The sequence below is a fragment of the Pseudorca crassidens genome, chromosome 11, assembly GCF_039906515.1.
Source record: "Pseudorca crassidens isolate mPseCra1 chromosome 11, mPseCra1.hap1, whole genome shotgun sequence".
Lineage (NCBI taxonomy): Eukaryota > Metazoa > Chordata > Mammalia > Artiodactyla > Delphinidae > Pseudorca > Pseudorca crassidens.
This window is the reverse complement of record NC_090306.1, coordinates 97040968-97052242: the sequence shown is the minus strand read 5'-3', so window position 1 is coordinate 97052242 and position 11275 is coordinate 97040968. Positions and strand designations below refer to the sequence as shown.

Below are 11275 nucleotides of genomic sequence, written 5' to 3'. Positions count from 1 at the left end.
TTGCTAGGGAACCAGCTTCCCTGCTCCTGGAGGGATGGTGAGTAGAGAGACAGCAGGTCAGCAGTTCTGGGAGCCCTGGGGGCCGCTTCAGTGCGGGATGTCCCCCACCTGAGAAGCGGCAGGCAGGGCCCAGCCCTCCCCTGACTCCCGGCTGACAGCCACCCCATTCCAGACAAGATCCGGTGATTCCCCCATCCGCCCCCGAGGCCTCTACCAAGGTTGGCACGCTGCTGCTGGCACCGGAAAGCCACATTCCAGAGGCCCTCACAGCTCCCTGCCAACGCCGGAGTCTTGCAGAGCAGGAGAGCGGGGGCTTCTGAGAGGGAAGAGGGCTGCGGTGGGGGAGGACTGTGGGAGGGGCTTGGCCATCCCTAGTTTACTCACCCCCTCCCCAACCAGAGCAGGCAGGGCCCACGGCACAGCCTACAGACTGGCAGAACTGGGCTGAGGGCGGCCTCTCAGACAGGATGCTCTTGAGAAAAAACACATCCTTTTCAGGTGGCAAGGCACCTCTTACTACCTCCTATAAAACGTTTTCCAGGCAGAGCTCCAACTTGCTGTGTGACCTTGGGCAAGACACATACCTTTTCTGGGCCTCAGAGACCCATGAGAGGACTACAGCAGGTAAATTTTGCAGGTGCCTCTAGAAAACAGCTTTCATTGTGCCAAGACATTAGGCTTCAGCGTCCTCCCTGGTCTCCCTGCTGTCCCGTCTCTACCCAGCAGCCAACAGATTCTCTTAAATCTGTGAGTCAGGCACGTGGCTCATCGTCCTGGGGGAGGGGCACGCCTCTCACACAGGGAATGTTACCCTGGCTTCTTCTCCATCTGGCCCCTGTTGCCTCCTTTTCCTGCAACTGCCCACCCTTATCCCTACTGGGAGTGGTCTCCTGGCCCCCTGGCTGCCCCAACTCTACAAGTTTCTTCTCTCCAAGGCGTCCGCCCTTGTCCTTCCTCTAGCCTGGAGGTCTTGGCGCCACCCAGATCTTCGAATAGCTCTTTCTGGTCATCCAAGACCCAGCTCAAAGGTCACCTCTAGAGAGGCCTTCCCTGCCCCCTTTCTCTAAAGCCGGGCCCTCTGCCCACGTTTTGCGATCACATCTCTCTGATTTCTTTCCTTCATGACATGTGTCACAATGGAGACGATCTTGGTCATTTATTGTTTACTTGCCGATTATCCTTCTTCCTCTGATCTGTTTACTCCAGGAGGGCAGGCTTATCTTCTTTCCCAGCACTGGGCCCAGCAGAGAGCAGGCACTCAATACATCTTTCTTGAACGGGGTGATGAGACTTTGTGTTTCTTCCAACACATCCAAGCCCCTGGTTTGTCAGTGTGAGCCCCTTCCCTGGGTGCGTGCTGTTCCCTCCCTCCGAGGCCTCCCCCAGCCCAGGCTTGTGGCAAAGTTCCTGGAGACTCAGCTCTGGACCAAGCAGCCTGAAGGGCTGGGCAGGACAGGAGGGAGAGAGGGAACTAGGACTCGTGACCCCTGATCCCCTGGCTTTTCGTTCCCCAAGAGCAAAAGCGCAGCCCTGGACCTGGAAAACCCCCGGGTCTGGCTGCTGGGCAGGCGGTTCCGGGGTGACCTCATCGCCTTGAAAGGAGGGCAGCAGGGGCAGGAAGCAGAGGACGCATCAGATGGGCTAAATTTAGAGCATTTGATTCAGCCCAGGCAGGACAATATTCCTGGAGTCCCCATTGTTTGTGAGGGGCCAGAGGGCAGGCTGTCCACTGAATGGCTGGGTCTGAGCCATGCCAAGCTGTCTGGGCATGCAGGGGTGGGGGGGCGGCGGCCCCCTCCCTACTGGAGGAGAAGCCAGGCCAAGGGTCAGCAGGGCAGAGCCAGGTGGGGTGCAGACACTGGGGGCGCTGCCCTTGGGATTAAGGCCAAAGGTGGGAAGGAGGGTGCCTCACAGACGAGAAGGGAGCTCTGGGTAGCCCTGCTCACAGCTGCTCCGCTGTGCGACCCTCTCAGCAGCCAGGGCCGCAGTTCGTCTTCCCGCTGCTCTGCCACTTTACAGCCGGGGTGGGGCTGAGATCTAAGGAATGAGCTGCCGAAGGCCACATAGACGCCCTGTATCCTGACTCCCATCCAGGGTCCACAGCAATCAGCTGTACCCCCAGCCTGCGGCCCTCCCACCGGGACAAGTGCCCTGTCCCCAGCTTAGCCCCCTCCCCAGCAGGCCAGGCAGCCACAGGGGGACAGGAGAGGGTGGCTCAGCCTGCGCAGGCTCCAGAACCTGTTGCCATGGCAACGCGGGGTCCAGGCCTGCCCTGCTCTGGAGATGAGCCTGCAGCTGGGGACTTCCTTGGGCTAGCAGGCAGTGTGGGCTGGGGCTGCCCTCTGACCCCCCGCCTGCCAGAGCCCGGGACTGGGCCAGCAGCCTGGTCTAGCTGCCTGGACTGATCCCACTGGCTAAGCCGGTGATCCCTGAGGGTGTCCTGTTTCTGAACCCACGCCTCATGTCCACACTGTGGCCGGGCAGCCAAAAGAGGGTGGGGACTGTCCCTCGTTCACGGCCACCCTGGTGGGGGAAGGCTCAGCAGCCCAAGTGTCCAGGAACCTTGTGCTCCCGTCTAAACTCCCACCACCCATCCTGCAAGTCCCACTGAGGCCCAGGGAACTCCCTGGGCCACCTGCCTTGGAAATGGGGGAAGGAGACCAGAAGTTCCAAGAGACCTGCTCTTCCCACTGACTGTGACAGGTGAAGGGAAAGGACCCAATGCTTCGATGCTCAGAACTTGGCCCCTGCTCTCCGTCCTCTTCCCAGCTCAGGGAGGGCTTCGGGAAAGAAGCCCACCCAGTCCACCCTGCCCCAGGTTCCAGGTGAGTGAACTGAGGGTCTGAGCTAGGAAGAGGCTTGTCTGAGACCATGCGTGGGATGGCAGCTTTGCCCGTTCTCCTGGGCTCTGCCCACTGCGGGTCTGCGGGCACCAGATCTCCTCCGCCTGCAGCCCCACTGCCCTGCCCGGGGCGGCGGCCCAAGGCTGTTCACTGCTCCTCTTGATTTCACATCATGACTCATGTTATCATGTTCTCAGGAGCTGAGTAACCACCTGAGTTATTTATACCCTGGCTAAGCAGGCTTCCTTCCCTCCTCCCAGAACGCAGGCAGGCAGGACGGGTGGGGGAGGGGAGGAACCTGGGAGGGGGAATGCGGACTGGCAAGAGACAAGTGAGCCCCCTCCCACCATATCCCCTCCCCTGGGGTACCACCCCCATAAAGCGCCCAAAAATAGCGGTGACTAGCCCAGCACGACAGGATGGGCCTGTATCTATGGCATCGATTCATAGGTATTATGATGGTTTGGGGAGGGGGGAATTCCTTTCCAGAGCGAGTCACCCGTCTGGAAAAATAAAGAAGGAAAAAGCTGAAATTTTTTCCTTCCATCAAAACAGGAAGGAGCTGGGAGAGGTGGGGGATGGACGGAGAAATGATAGGTGGAGGCCGAGATGCACCCTCCACCCTGTGGTGGTCTTCTGGGAGGGGAAGCCCCCCGGATGTCCGCACACAGGGCCCCAGTGACCTCGGGGGCTGGCGCTGAGTGTCCCCCATGTGGGCCACCGCCGGCTCCCCGGGGCATTTTCGTCCTCCCTGACTCCCAGGCCTGTGTGCTTTCATGGACACACACGGATGCCCACATGCACACAGACCCATGTCCTCCCCCGACCTCACACAGACACACACGCCCATCTCCGCACGCCCCCCCACCAAAGCCCACAGGAGAAAAGATCTCACTCTGGGTGGGTGGAACTTGCGGAGGGGTCTGCCTTTCTGACCTTTGTTTTTCCCTCCCCTTGAGCACTGCCCTGGGAGTCCTGCAACTAAAGTTCAAATCCTGCTTTGCTCCAACTCTAACGGGCAGGGTGATCTTAGAGAAGTCAGTTTCCCTCTCTGAGCCTCAGTTTTCTCATCTGTAATAAGGGTATGGTCATCCCCATGGTGCTTCCCTCTGGGGCAACCTGTGGGGACCGCCTTGTCCAAGTGAGGGGAATCACAACCACAGCTCCCGTTTACCCAGCGCTCTCTCTGTGCTAAGCACCTACATTTGGTCGCTGGATTAACCTCGTGACCAAATGTGGAAGGTTCCAGAATCATCCTCATCCGGAGGGCAGGAACTAGCGAAGGGTCACACAGCTGGGATGTGGTGGAGGCTGGCACAGTTCACACCCAAGGAAGAATGAAAGGGATCCCGTCAGAGACCCGAAGAAGGGGTGGGAGAGGAGGAGAGGAAGGAGGAAGGTGGCCCAGCTTCCTTGGGCCTCAAGTTGCCACTGGGTCCATTGATGACAACTCCGTGGCTTCAGCAGGGATGTGCCTGGTGGCCAGGGAGCGTTATGCCCGCTGCCGTGGTGGTTACTATTAAGACGATTAGTCACTCCCGCCGGGCTGCCCTCTGTTTACTTGTTGACTTACATAAGCACTACCTGAGGATGTTTGTACAGTTGTCTCGGTCTTTCTGTCTTCCACCTGCCTGCCTCAGCCTGTAAGCCTCTCAAGGGCAGGGGGCTCCAGAGAAGTGAGCTGGCAATGCAACACCCAATTCCCTGTGAGGACAACTCCGGGGCACCACACGGGGCACGTCTGAACATACTCCCCACAGCCAGGTGTGTTGGGACCCCATTAGGCAGATAAGCACGTTGAGGTCCTAGACTGTTCTTCTCCGAGCCCAGCACTGGACTGGCCCAGGACGGCTACCCCAGCAGGTGTAGCTCTGAAACCCATGGCACTGGTTTACATCTGGCTTGGCCACCTCCTGACCATGTGATTCAGGGAAGTTGTGTGATCTCTCTAGGACTCAGTTTTCTTGTCTGTAGAATGGGGATAATATACTTCGCTCTCCCTGGATTGTCAGGTGGTTCAGGGGTTGAGCAGTGAAATCACGCTGTTGGGCCATTCGGGACCCATGCTTTAAGTCAGTGCTCCTCAAAATGTGCCCATGGATCACCAGGGCTCCTCTTAAAATTCAGATTCTGACTCTGCAGGTATAGGGTAGGCCTGGCACTGTGCATTTCTAACAAGCCCCCTGGGGATGCGGCTGCTGGTTGGTGGGCCTCATGGGAGGAGCAACGGTGGGGGTCTAGACCACGGTGAAAAGGTACTAACCGCACAGCGTGTTGAGAGAGCGCGCGGTGCCGGGCACTGGGCTGGCGCCTTCACAACATTTCTCCCGTTCCATCCTCAGAGGAGCCCTGCCGGGCAGACTCCAGACAAAGAAACTGAGGCTCAGAGAGGTCGATGCCCTGCCCATTACATACAGCCAGTAACTGGCACCTGCAGGGTCTCAAAGACAGGCCTGCGGGGCTTACCCAGCAGGGTCCTTGTCCATCAATCCAAACCCTTCCCTCCTGCACCCAGCACCCCCCCCCCCCCCACCCCGCACCCCGGCTCACAGTCCCTGCCCTCAAGAAACTCGCCCTGGTGAGGACCTAAGACACACCTAAGGACGTGGCAATAGTCTCAAGTGACCTCCAGGCAGTGGTGGGAAGGGACAACGTGCTAGGGGAAGGGAAGAGAACTCACCCCCAGGAAAAGCTCCCAGCGGGCAGGCAGGCTGGGTGAGGAAGTGGGTGAGACCTGGGATGGAGAGGAGCATGAAGGGGACACCACGAGTAAAGGTGTGATTTGGGGTAAAAATAAGCCATCGGCTATTCCTTGTGAACCCCAACCGCACCCAGCCCTTTCCCTCCCACCCATGTGCTTCCAGCCCTCTCCCATGGAACACCCTTCCAGAATCACCGCCCTGGGGGCCCTCTCCACTGCAGAGGAGGGCCAGGGGTCCCTGGAGTTGGCAGACTGTCACCCATTTCTGTCCTTGACTCACTGCGTGACTTTGGGCAAGTCACACGATGTCTCTGAACCTCAGACGTCCCTTGGGAACGCCCGCAGCTTGTACTGCGTGGTCAAGGTCTTGAACATTGAAGCCGTGTCAGACCTCCTCCCAAAGGGGAGCTTCCTGATGGCAGTGGTGGGAGATGGGGATGCGGGTGGTAAGCTGAGGCAAGGGAGAGAGGAGGGCCAGGACAGGACCATGCCTACCTCCCACGTACATTCCCTTTCTAGCAGCCTCTAGAGTCCCCCGCCCAGTACGGTGGGGCATCATTCATGAGGCTCCTTCAGCAAGGGGTCCAGACCAATGCCCACCAGAGGGCCCGCCCCAGAGAGGGGTGGAGCTAGGCCAGACTCTGTGGGTGAGTGAGGGCAGGGCTCAGGTGAACTGGGCACTTGGGCGTTTTCCTCTTCGCCTGGCTGGCAGATGGGCGCAGATATCCAGAGAGTGGTGTTGGCACCAGTGGCCGAGGCTCAAATCCCAGCTCTGCCCCCACTCATCCCTGATCTTGCAGAGCTGCCCCAGGCCTTGGTTTCCCCATCTGTAAAATGGGAGTGATCACGGCTCCTCTCTTGAGGCTTAACTGAGTGAATACACCTGAAGGGCTTGGAGCGAGTTGCCAAGAAAGTGAGTGCCATGTAAGCATTTGCTCTTATAAACATTGATGAAAAACGTGTGACTTTTACACTGTGGCTGGGTTCCCACTCTTTGCACAGGCCCTTTATGTTTCCTGCAGTTCCAAATATATTCCTCTGGAAAGCTGGTAAGGGTGTGTGTGCTGTCCTAGCTGGACCCCCACCAAGGCGGGCTGCCTGTTACCTGCCTGTCGCCATCCCTTCCAGAATTCCTAGTCAAATCTTCAGCAGCCGGCAGCCAGGACACCCTGCTTCGGAGAGGGCTGGCTAAGCCAGATCCTGCAGGCAGCTTCCCAGCCCCGGGGTGGTGGGTGGGTTCCGGGGGCCACGGCGTCCAGTCCTGCACAGCCTCCTTCATCCAGCTTGCGAAATTTGTTTACTTTTCTGCGTGCAAAGTGACATGAAAAGCTCGGCGGCTCTGATCCAGGCCACACAGGGAGGCGTCATGGAACAGGGAGATGGCAAAAGTGCGGGTTTGGGCGTGACGGTCCTGGATTCAAATTCTGACACTGTGACTTCCTTGCTGGGTGACGCTGGGCAAGCTAGTATCCCTCTCTGAGCCCTAGTGCCCCCTCCCCCAGGTATGAACACGATGACAAGAGCACCAGCCCTCCAGGAAGCAGGTAAGGACACAACCAGCCTTGTTCCTTTGCTGCTAAAATGGTAATAATTGCTGTACTTCTCTCCATGCTGTCAGTTCTGGTAAAACTCTTGGCCCAGGGCCTGGCCCAGGGCGAATGCTCTGGAAGTGAGTTTGTCACAATTAGCAGGGTGCTCCAGGCCCAGCAGGTGAGCACCAGAAGGTGCAGTGAGAATGACCCTTCTCTAAGGGAGAGCCAACCAGGTCCCGGGTAGGGTCATCTCCCAGCCTGTCTGGCCCAGCTCCCCTCACCCTGGGGCACTTCGCTCCATTTCCAGCCAGCTTCCAGGACAGGTAGATCAGAGCTGCCCGTCCAAACATCCTCTTCCTTGTCTGGAGACTGCAGGAGCTAAAAATGCATTGCCTTGGCCCCGGGAAAACAAACACGACGCTTCCCTTGCCTTTGTATACAGGACACGAGGCCCAAGGCCACAGAGGCAGTGCAGTGGGCTCCTCCAGGCTTCCCTAGGCCTGGGGGCGGGGGGTCTGTCTATCTGCCTTCCTGGGGTCTCTTCTGCCTCCTTGTTACTCACGGCCACAGTGGCCAGGGCCTCGCCAGGGTGGGGGGTCTCTAACAGAAGTGGTGGGGCACTAGGTGAGGACACCACCCCCCCCCCCGCCCCAAGGTGACAGGCGTGTGGCCTTCCCAGCTGTGCACTCCACTCCTAGCCCTGCCCCTGGAACTCACAGGTGGGTGTGTGCGTGCACGTACGCGTGCAGCTTGGAGTGATAATAATGATCACAGGAATAACCGACAACGTACTTGGAGTGCCCGCTCCTGCTTTCCACACAGGATGTGTTGTAACTCATTTCACTCCGTAAGGTAATTACTATAGTCATCCACGTTTTACAGATGAGGAAACTGAGGCTCAGAAAGGTCGAGTGACTTGTTCAAGGTCACAGGCTAGTAAATGGCAGAGCGGGGGCTTTGAACCCAGGCAGTCTTTGCTGGGAAGCCTTGTCCCTTGCCCTCTCTGAGCCTCAGTTTCCTCATCTGTAAAATGAGCACATGCGATGTAATACCTCTCTCCCTGGGTGACCGTGAGGGTGAAGCAAGGGCAAAGGCCTTGCTGATGGGGAGTCAGGGGACCGGCCAGTGAGGGGGCTGGGGGAGCTGATGGCAGCTACAGGGCGTGGGCGCAGAGGATGCCCTTTGCCATCATACAGCCTGGGCTGGGGTCTCAGGTCATTTGTGGCCTGGCCTTGGACTGTTCCCAGTTTGGAGGTCCAGTTCCTCTTCCATCAAGCTGGGAAAAGCAAACTTGCCTGGCATGGGTGTTCCCAGGGCTCCCGCAGCAGAGCGGCGATGCCCAGGACACATCATTCCCACCCTTCTGGACTTGAGGGCACAAGTCTGCCCGCGGGATTGAGGCCAGCTCTTTCCTCAGCCCCTAGCCCCCAATCCCATGGTGTGAGATGTTTTAAACGGACGAGAGCTTAGATTGCTCTAAACGCAGTCCCAAAGCCCCCAGCCTTGGGCAGGCCCCCTCCAGCACCTAGCTGAGGGCTGTGGCCCCTCGTTTTTCCACGTGGCTCAGACCTACTGGGAGTGGAAGGGGTGAGAGTTATGGGAGTGTGGCCCCCCGCCCTGCAAAACCTGCTCCCAGCCCTCCTGGAAAGGCTGATTCCTCAGCAACCCCAGTGCCACAGATGGGTTGGGGTCTTCCCGGGGTCTGTGAGGGCAGTGCCCCTCAGATATCCTGTGCATCTCAGTTTAGAGGCTCATGTTACAAGCTCCCCCCCACCCCGCAACTCGTTCCACCCTTAGGCGGGTGGAACCAACAGGCCAGGAAGAAACAGGCAAGATGTTTACTCATTCATTCGTTCCTTCAGCAGACATTTATTGAGCAACTATTGTACGGTAGGAGCTGGAATGGGTGCAGACCCATAGCTGGAGTCTAGTGCTAGACCCATATACGGACAATGACAATACTGTGGGGGAAGTGCTCTGGGGACCCAGAGCGAGCACCGAGTCTGGGGGCTCTTCCTGGAGGAGGTGTCGGCTAAGACGAGCCTGACAGGAGGAAAAGGAGGGGGTGTTCTTCCCCCACCCTCAACGTGGGCGTGGTGTCTGCAAGGAGAGGTGCTACAGGAAAGGGGTTCTGCTCAGCACGGCATTCAGGCCCAGGTGCCATGTGGTCCCTGCTGCCTCTGCTGTCCCAGTCCTGCCGCTTCTAACCAGTGCGCAAAGCCATCTCAATTTACGTCTGCCTCACTCAAGAGCCGGGCGGTCCCAGAGTGCCAGGAGTGGCTCTCCTTCCCCTTTCCTTTTCCCAGTGCTTGACACAGCAAACCGCAGGTGCCCGATGCTGCCGCTCCCAGGAGCCCTGCCCTATCACATCCCCCCTGAGGCCGAGCTGTGTGCTCCCTCGTTGTGCTCCTACAGCACTTTGTATGTGAGTCAGAGCTCACATTGGTCCAGCACCCTCAGCTGGCAAAGTGCTTTGCAGGTATTCGTGTGTTTGATGCTCACCGAAGCCCTGTGTAAGAAGTGTCGTTGCGGTCATCGTCATCGCCGCCAGGACACAGCACAGCATGGTGGCTGAAGCAAGTGTGTGGGCTCTGCAGCTGGACTACTTGGGTTCCAGTCCTGACTCCACCACTATGTGACCCTGAACTCTGTGGCTATGTGACCTTGAACAAGTTGCTTCACCTCTCTGTGCTTCGATGTCTCCATTCATAAGAGTAAACATATCTCATTGGAGCATTGAGAAACCACGTGCAGAGTAGGAAGAACACCACCAACCATAAGGCACCTCAATAATAATAGTGGTGGCTATTGTCAATTATAAATAAGGATACAGAAGATCAAAGTCAAGAACACCTAGCTGTCCGGCGGAGCAGGCTTTTATCTCTAAGTCTCTAGACTTCAGATCTTGTGTTTGGGGATTATCTTCCTATCTCCCCCACCCCATCTCCCTTGTCACCCTGTCTCCTAATTTATCTGTTTATGCGTCTGCCTGTCCTTCAGCATGGGGGCTCCTCCAGGGCAGTATCGGCATCATGCCGTCTCCCCAGCGCCTGGAACGGCGTCTGTGCCGGTGTCTGAGGGAACACGCAAAAGCTTTGTTGAAGGAATGATGTACTCCGTGTCCCAGGCATCCTGCTCTGTGCTTCCACACGGATTACTTCATCTGAGCCTCCAGACCATGCTGTGAAGTAGATAGAAATCTTTCGACAACTGTATTGAGCTACAGTAAGGCACTTATCAGTCTAGATATGTGTGAATACTCGTGAGCTCATCATCACCAGCAAAGACGACGAACATTTCCACCACCCCTAAAAATTTCCATGCCTCTTGGAAATCCCTCCCTCCCTCCAATTACAGTTGTCTCTCCAGTGTACAGGGAAGGAAGTCGAGGGACTGAGAAGTTGGCCAGCAAGTGGCCGTTGCAGTATTTGAACCAAGGTGACCTGCCCCTGGCCCGCCTCTTGGCCACCGTGCCATGCTGCCTAGGCAGTAATGGGCAGAGGGCGGGTGCGTGTGGCTGTTTGTAGAGAGGCCCTCCTGGGACATCCGCCCTCCCTGCTGCCCCCGCTCAGGGCCAAGAAGACAATTCATGAAGAGACGGTGAGTGTGCCTGTCTCAGTGACTAAGGGTGTGTGCACACGTGAGGAGCAGGCTGCCACCCCGTAGGGATGTTTGGGTACAAAGGGCAGATGACACAGACAGCACAACGGGACCAGATAAAGGTGTCCTAAAGCCAGGAGCCGGGCGATGCGGCGCGTGGGTCTCGTGGTGGGTGCTGGGCTCAGCGTGCGAGCGTGTGACTCTGTGACTGTCAGCGTATGACTGCTGAAGGAAGGGACGTAGCAGCTCCCGGAGCTGGGGGGCGGAAGGCGTTAACTGTGTGAATGCTGGCATGGGTGGGGGGCCCTGGGTCTCCAAGCTCTGGGCTGAGAGAGGTAGTAAACATCAGGGCGACTGGAGGATCGTGATGGCGGCCCTGCAAGGATGCTGCAGGGTTGTGGAGGTTTGTGCGACTGCAGTTCAACAAATTCAAATTCAACCAATGCCAGCAACGCCTGTTGTGTGCCAGGCAACCAGCTAGGAGGAGGAGACGTGCACCCAGCTTTCAGCTGAATGGTACTGGCTGCAGGGTTTGTGTGATCACCTTGTGGCTTTTTGGGGGCTGGCTGCTTTTGGCCCTTTCTGCCATTAAGTCCTCA

At 57.7% G+C, this 11275-nt stretch overlaps 1 long non-coding RNA gene across 1 annotated transcript; it reads left to right on the top strand.

Annotated features, from left to right (window-relative positions):
• The first annotated feature begins 2536 nt into the window (after positions 1-2536).
• On the top strand, positions 2537-10098 carry LOC137202491 (uncharacterized). Its single transcript, XR_010932634.1, has 3 exons — positions 2537-2825; positions 7047-7088; positions 10077-10098. It is a non-coding gene; the product is annotated as an uncharacterized lncRNA (long non-coding RNA).
• The last annotated feature ends 1177 nt before the right edge of the window (positions 10099-11275 follow it).